The 8,861-nt window shown below is 33.7% G+C and overlaps 1 pseudogene; it reads right to left on the reverse strand.

Annotated features, from left to right (window-relative positions):
* Positions 1-5,224: 5,224 nt before the first annotated feature.
* On the reverse strand, positions 5,225-7,508 carry LOC120218971 (annotated as a pseudogene).
* Between the last annotated feature and the right edge of the window lie 1,353 nt (positions 7,509-8,861).

The raw sequence follows: 8,861 nt of genomic DNA on the forward strand, positions 1-8,861 counted from the left end.
GAGGGGCCTGACTGACCCTCTTTAAAAGAAAGGAAAAGAGAAAGCAAAACCCAAGGAATGTGTTCCCTAGTGAAGGGCTAGCTCCTTTAGCGCCGGTGTCTCCGCTTTGGGTTGTTGGCAATGCAAGCGCCAACTCTTTGCCCTTCTTTTACTATTCGCTACGCGCCCGGGTCTCTTTTAGCCATGATATACGTATCCATAGTGACCTCAGAATTTTAAAGAAGATAGGTATCATCTGATGAACATCATGTGCATTGTGTCCTAATATTTATACATAACAAAGATTTGCTACATATAGAATTCATTCACTGGTAAGTTTTTGTAATATATATATCTCGAAATAGAGTTGTTTATACGGATATGTACATATAAGTCACCGATCTTATTCTCTTGATTAAAAAAATATTATAAATTCTTAATTAATAAAAGAAGGTACTAACTACTATGGAAAGGAGTTATTTTGTTAATAGGGTTCATTCTTTTCTTCCTTTTGAGGAGAATATTTCCAGGTGCATGCGAGATAGAAGGATTTTGATTTTGATTGAGTACAAATTAAGCATGGCAAACCCTAAAAGCAAGTTTTTCTCTCCTTGACATCATTCCCCTCGCCTATAAACTACGGTTCTAAATGTATTTTTGATTATATTTATTTACCATGATTGTATGTACAATAAATTTTATAAGAAACAACACGAAAATCAGCATAATAAAATAGTTATCTTAATAGCGTGATTTAATCTCTATTTAAATTCTCGCCTCCAATCACTCTCTTAATCCTTCTCTCGTGAATAGAATGAGTCATAAAACCTTATCATGGTTTTTTCTTTTATTGATCATCTTCGACAATCTCATCACTTCCATTGTTGTCTTCTTGAACCCTAATTGAGTTGAACCCATTGAAAACCAAGCCTTGTTTTTGATTGATTTGAGTGATACTTCATGATGAACAGCGGTGATAAATATAAAATCAATGCTTTTCGAGTATAGTTTGCTGGAAACTTTGAGGTTTACTGTAGGCGACTTTTTAATCAACAGAAGAATGTCTCCTTCATTTGTCTTTTGTTATTTTCCCCCCTCTCATATTCATAATATATAGGAACATGTTACGCCTTAGTGCACCAAGAAACATCATATTATCAAACTGTGTTTGTCTTGTTCATGGCATGGTTTTCAGAACCGGACCGGTTAGCGAACCGGTCATGCTACCGGTTCAACCGGTCGAACCGGTTCGACCGGTCGGAAGAACCGGACGACGTCATAATTATTTAAAAAATTAAATAAAATACCAAAAATATTTAATAAAAAAATTTTTTTATCACAATTCATATTCAAAGCAAGTCATAATATATAAGTTAAAAAACCATAAAATCAAGTGAAAAAATGATTCAAATTAACTACACATAATATTTTAAGGTAAAACATATTAAATAATAAATTATAATTATATACTATTAAAAATAAATTTGGGGTTAAAAAAATCATAACAAAATTATATAATTATAATTATATAACTATTCTTTCACTTCAATCAAGCTCGAATTTTAGGCTTTAATCGAGCTTCTAATTTTTTTTGAGTTCAAGTTTCAATTTGAGCTTACTTTTAAAGTTTTTGATAATTTTAGCTTGTGAGTTTGAGTTGAGTTGAGCTTACTTTTAAGTTTCAAGTTCGAGTCGAGCTCAATACTCGAGTTCGACTTGGCTCGTTTACAAACGACGTTGTTTGGTTTAATTTTTTTTTAAAAAAAACAAAATCCCGGTTTTTTCCGGTTTTCAGCCGGTCCGGTTCGAACGGTTCAGCGGTTTCGGCGGTTCACTAATAACGATCACCGGTTAGATTGAACCGGACTAAGCAACGGTTCCCGGTTGAACCGGCCGGTCCGGTCCGGTTTTCAAAACAGAGGTTCATGATTAACAGTTGGTTTCTAGCTGGTTTTGATATCCTATGCACTGTAAAATGCTTTTATCGTCCCATCTTTGTTTAATTAATTTGATTGAGTGGACATGTTAATAGTTTAGCAACAGAAATGCCTTGATTTTGAGACAACTAATGAAGGAATAAAAATCATGATTAGAGATCCCACAATGTCATAATCATTCACAACCACTCATAATCATTCACAACCACCAACAGAAGTGCCATGATCTCCACCTTCTACTCCATGAAGGTAGGCTTCGTTTGGCCTACAAGGGACACTGAAAAAGGATCAAATTTTATTGTCTTGGCCTTTGGGACCATATCCTCTTTATTCAAGTACCCATTTTTCTTCTTCTTCTTGGCTGGTAAGGCATGCAAAGTGTATAAAAGCTACAAGCTCTTTAAACATCGATCGGGGTGTGCAGTCGTGGTTTAATTTGCAGGTTGCTTGCGAAGCAAAATAAAGAAAGCGATATTGGTGAGGTTCAATCCGAAGACGGATTTACGCATGGACTCGGTCGTAAAATACGATCTCAGATTGAGCCGCGCCAATATCACTTTCCATATTCCTTTTCTTTTTATAACTTAGTATTATCATCTTCACATTCGCTGATTTTGCAGCAGAAACACACTATCACTGGCTTTTCCGGTTTATTGTCGCAGTGACGAGACACAGGTACGTATGGGTAGAAATGTAGAGCTGTTTTGATCGTATCTTTCAACGGTGGCCTCACCTTGTATTTGTATAATATAAACGATTGATGCAAATAAATTATCTTCATTTCCATTACACATTGTTTCATCCTTTTTTTATTTTAGATACAGATGCTGCTCGAGCGTTTAATCTTTATTTTGAGATTATTGGTGGATACATAACTCTATGATTTACTGATTTAGTCTTCAAATTACAAGTAAAATTATATTTATAAATAGTGATGTTTACTTTTGAATTCATATTTTTACAGTTTGATTATCAATTTGATTTGTATTATAATAATTAATTTTAATTTTAATTATTCCAATATGGTATTATAATTATAATTGTAAGTATTTGTGATTGATTTTGATTTAATTAGGAGATTGTAATATATAATTTTAAAATAAGTAGCATACTGTGCCAAATATAATTTCACTGCTTCATTATTCAATAGAGGAATTGTCGTAATTACGTGTTGGTATCCATTAATCTGTAATGAAATATAATTTCACTGTTTCATTATCCAGTAATGTATTATGGGCTTGAGTGTATTCTTTCTTTTATTTTCATCGTTAAATGCATTCCACTAGAAGTTCAAAATTCAAGTTATTTTTAAAATATTTATCGAAAAGTGAGTTTTGAAATTTTGAATAACTTAATATAAAGCTAACGTAAATTTATATAGGGTAAAGTGTACATGATCTCTTGATTATATGTTGTTGTTTTGTTAAATTTTACGTAAATTTATATATAGGGTAAAATTTACAAATGGTCTCCTGATTACAGGTTGTTGTTTTATTAAATTTTACCTAAACTTATATAGGGTAAAGTTTACAAATGGTCTTTTGATTATAAGATGTTGTTTTGTTAATTTTTTTTATTATTAAAAATTACAAAATGATCTTCCGATTATAAGACGTTGCTTTGTTGAGTCCACCAACTATTAAAAGTTACAAAATGGTCACCCGACTACATATGTTCTAAACTCGTCACTTTTCGTTAAAAAATCAACAACAATCTGAGCTGGACGTTAACATTTTGACTAAGATATGCTAAAATATGATCCTAAAATCTCAAACGACTACCATATATCAGCCAACATGATAACGTCCAACTCAGACATCTTTCAATTTTTTACCAAAAAATGATTAGTTTGGAACGCATGCATAGCCGAGTGACTATTTTGTAACTCTTAATAGTCGAGAGATTCAACAAAGCAACGACTTATAGTCGGAAGACCATTTTATAACTTTTAATAGTTGGATGACTCAATAAAGTGACGTCCTATAGTCAGGGGACCATTTGTGTACTTTACCCTTTTATATATTATCACATAATTTTTAACGTATAAATTTTGAAATAAATTCTATATAATCACTTCAAGAAAAGGGAAATGCTGCTAATTTGCATGAAAATGTTAACATATATTGACATACTCGAGCGAAAACAATAATAATAAAATTGAACTTTGGTTCCGTCCCTCTTATTAATTAAAATCTCAGTATACATATACATGATGCATTAGGAATGGAGTTCTTTCACGACAAAATCAGTATAAAACTTTGAAGGAATAAATATTAATAAGATTAAAATAATAATCAAAGTCTGATTATTAAATTTTTTAATTTAAAATTAGAAATGGAACGGTTAAAATTAAATTTGTAAATTTTAAAAAAATTAAAAATAATATCTATTAAATTGTCTTAGTAGTTAAAAAATGTTGTTCTTCCAAAAGATTATATTACCCTTATAATTATCATATATTATTTATAAAAAATATATTTAAATTAAAAAAATAAATTTTTAAAAGGTCGTGACTTCTCCCACATAACCCATATCTCTTACCATTAATTTCTCGCCGTTTACAGATGTCATTATTTTCTTAGTTAAAAACTGGTAATTTTATATTATAAGGAATTTTTTGAATATGTACATTGAAAAAGTTATGTATAACTACATAATAAATATAAACTTTCTTAGAATAATAACTATTAAAACATTAAAAATAAAAAATAAACTTTTTATAATTTAAAAATGGGAGAAAAGGAAATGAAAAATATATATTTTATCATATTTATTATAATTATGATAAAATCATAAATTGAAAAGATATGAATAATTATAAGAAATCCATAGGCAGGGCCAGACCCAAACCCAAACGCAGTCCAAGACCGAGACCCAGATCCAGATTGCTCTTTATTGATTGGTCGGCATAATATTCCCTAGAGCTATCCTAATGTAACGGTTTCTTTTTCTTCAAGGAAAAAAAAAGTGAAGTGTGCATGAGGAATTGCCAACGTAACTAAACCACCATTTATTATATTTTTTTACTGGAGTCTTGTGGAAATGATTTGCAGAATCAAGTAAGCTCAGCAAGATTCCATATTGAATGCATTACAGAATACGTAACTGATGTCAAGATGCATTTTGCAAGTGATTTTCAGAACAAGTTAAAGGCGGCCAGGCAGGGATTAGATTCTAGTTCGAAAGAGCACAGTTGATGGGAAACTCGCTCTTTTTCTCTTTATTTGTTCTCTCTTCATTTCATTTGCTGCACTTAACCCACTGCCAATATATTGCGTCTGTTTCACTCAATTGAAAGAAAGAGAGAAGATTTAGATTTGAAGCACAGCATACTGTTTGATCTAATTACAATACTGGGAAACTGCAACATAATTGTCCCACATTCATGGTTAGCTCTCTCTGCTATAAGGTTTTAAAGGAAATAATTCGCTTTACTACTTTAGCTCATCCAAGCCTGAAATATTGTCTTCACACAATCTTAAGCTTGATTTCATGTCCATGCTACAATACAGATCATCTACGCCTGTGTTTGCCAGTATTCAAGGGGAATCTCTGATGCTTTTCGATTGAGCACTGGGGAGTTGTTGATGAGGTCCTTCTGGTTTCTTTTTACGTCTTGCTTGTTGAGATAGACGGGAATGATGGGATAATATGGCGAGATCGTTAAGGTCTTGCAGTGGAGTGAGGATCTTCACTACTTCATCCATTGTCGGACGGGCTTTGGGGTCCCTATGGAGGCAGTTGTAAGCTAATTGAGAAACTTTAAGCACCCCTTTAAGAGAATAATTCAGCTCCAAACGGGGATCTACCAGTTGGTAAAGTTTCCTCTTGTCAGCTAAATACGGCCTAGCCCAAGCAACGAGATTCTGCTCCCCACTAGGACGCTTTTTGTCCATCGATCTTCGGCCAGTCAAAATCTCGAGTAATACAACACCGAAGCTGTAGACATCACTCTTAGACGTCAAGTGTCCTGAGAAGGGGGGGGAACTCCAATGTTGAATCAAATTTCCATCTTTCAAATAGTCAGATCATGTCTAAGAAGTTTAATTAATACCTGTCATAACATACTCTGGTGCAGCATAGCCATAGGTTCCAAGAACTCTAGTAGAAACATGTGTTTTGTCACCTTGAGGACCAGCTTTTGCTAGACCAAAATCTGAAAGCTTTGCATTATATTCCTGCAATAATAATTTCCATATGAATGATTCTATGAAACCAAGGGAATGAGTCGACACCGATACAAATACATACCGGATCGAGTAAAATGTTGGATGTTTTAAAATCTCTATAAATGACTGGCTCTGGACCAACATGGAGGAAGGCCAATCCTTTTGCTGCCCCTAGTGTGATCTTAATCCTATTTGACCATGGGAGAGGTATTGTCCCTTTGCAAAATTAGATAAGGCAACATCAATACTCCTTTCAAGTTTCATATGAACTTCTATAATTGTCCATTAGAGCCAATTCACAGAGGATTTAAACCGAGTTGGAAAGACAAAAAGAAAGGAGAACATTTGAGACTTACTTCTAAAAAGATGGTTTTCGAGACTTCCTCGGGTCATAAATTCATATACAAGCAACCGCTGGTCGTCTTCGATGCAGTAACCGATGAGTTTAACAAGGTTAGGATGATGAAGTTGTCCAAGGAAGTCAACCTCAACCTGCAAAATAATCTCTTTCAACATTGAATCTACTAACCCAGATCACATAGTACATATATTATTTCTACTAACCACCCATTCTCTATGGCCTTGAAGACCATCTGGTTTCAAACTCTTGACAGCAACTGTGATCCCTGAACCTGGTTTGGCTGGTGCTGTCCCATTTTCCTCTATCCACCCTTTGAAGACATACCCAAAACCACCTTCACCAAGTATGCTGTCAGGCCTAAAGTTCCCTGTTGCAGATTTTAGCTCCTGATAAGTAAATTGGAGAAGCTGGCATCGAGATTTGTTGTTCGATGTTGGTGGATCAGGATTATCAGATGAAAGATGAGCTTCATTCGGTGGGAAGAGGTCTCTATGACTAGCATTTAGGCATCTTGTCTCTGTAGCTGCACACAAACATTGACAATCATTCGTCTTCCTTTGATCAGTAATTCCATAGGAGAAACATAAATGAATAAATCAGAACCAAAGCAAGACATGGGATTATTATCAGAAATCTGCAAAGAAGGAACAGAGGAAGGAAGAAAACAACAAGTAGAAAACAAAAACAAAAAGCTAAAGAGAAAGAGACATCTGACAATAATTAAATAAATAGAAGAAGAAAGAAAATACCAGCATCATAAACAAGACTAGTGCGAGGGATAGTGTTGGTAGAGTGAGTAGAAGAGGAGTTTAAAACGCCGCGCTTCAAGAAAGCCCAACAGCCACAATTGTTGTCAGCCATGGAGAAGAAGCTAGGAAGAGAAGGTGTATTAGCTGATTTGTACGTTAAACAAATGAAGTAGAAGAAGTTACTATAATTGCATGAGGTTAAAGAAGGAGGAGAATAAGAGATTGGGCATGGGAATAAAGTAAATGAATAAGAGCTCAGCTAATTGAGTTGAGTTGATTTGAGTGAATAAAGGGGGAAGGAGAGAGGATTGCGGGTGTCGGAGATTGCAGGCATCATCATAAGCAACATCGCAGTACTGTCTACAAAAAGAACTTTTTTTAACCACCTTTTTACCTTTGGGGGATGGCTACTGCCTCCTACTCTACAATCCAACTTATCTAATTAATTATAAATTTATAATTTTAAAACATTTTAAAAAAATCATATATAAACATCTTGATAAATTAGTATTAGAAGATATTTATTTAAAATAATTAATCATTTATATTTACCCAACATAAACAGATAAACTGCTACACTTCGATTCACTTTAGAAGCAAGAATTGTACGTAGCAGTACCAACTAACTTTCCAAGTTTTTAAACCTGAAATAAAGGTCTCCATGTTACTCAATTATATGTTTAATATTTTAAATAATAATAATAAACTATCTTTTTCGTATTCACTTATATCATGAGTTTTAAATTCACTATGAGCAATTTCTTTCTTTTTCTTATAGTCACCTTTTCTCAAGATTAGAATTAGATTTATTCTAAAATAAATGCATTAAGACCCAAAGCTGAACAAAGAGTAATTATTAAGAGTGTCAGCGTTAGTTTTACTCAAGCTAGGTAATGTAATGGCCATTGTATCCTTGATTTGCGCTAGGATTCCCTTTGAGTTTCTTGCGCCTGACTATTGTTTCTTTCCTTTCATATGCAGTCCAGACAATCCTTTGGATGAGAGTGATCGCCCACATATGTTCCCCTCTCTCAATTAAATGCCCTTCTTTGAATTCGGCCTCAACACTTGTTTGCTAAAGTCGGTTGGTGAACCTTACGACCTTATGTCAGGTAACCTTATTTGTTTCAGGCCTTATAAATTGCCATTAAAAAGTTAAATACATACTTCTTCACTCCACATAAGAAACAAGCCCTTCATCTTTTTCCCATATGATGGAGAATGTAATACGTTGGATCTTGTGCTTAATTCTTTTGTATACTAAATAAACAATGCACGGTTTGTATTATGTTGTGTGGTCAAAACAATGCATGGTTTTATTTATGAGCAAATGTTTTGTTTTTTTAATGGAAAGAGAGAACTTTGGTGAGCGGTCATTTCATGGATAAACAAATTGGAATTCCAAGATGCTTTGGGTGAGGGGAAAAAAAAGCAAATTTGATGAGGTCCCTAGTAGGAAAGAAACGATACCCAATGCCCCCACTAAGCCAATGATGTAGGCTTCAGAATAGTTGTGAAAGGCTCACCAGTTTTAGCCCACATATTGGCCGAACAACATACCCTACTTTTTTAGCTCAATCATATAATTGGTACTATATTGAGAAACCTAATTCCACAGCTTTACACATGTTTTACAATTAACTCACACTACTTATATTTAGGGTAG

Source organism: Hibiscus syriacus, unplaced genomic scaffold, assembly GCF_006381635.1.
Source record: "Hibiscus syriacus cultivar Baekdansim isolate YM2019G1 unplaced genomic scaffold, ASM638163v2 tig00110202_pilon, whole genome shotgun sequence".
Classification (NCBI taxonomy): Eukaryota; Viridiplantae; Streptophyta; class Magnoliopsida; order Malvales; family Malvaceae; genus Hibiscus; species Hibiscus syriacus.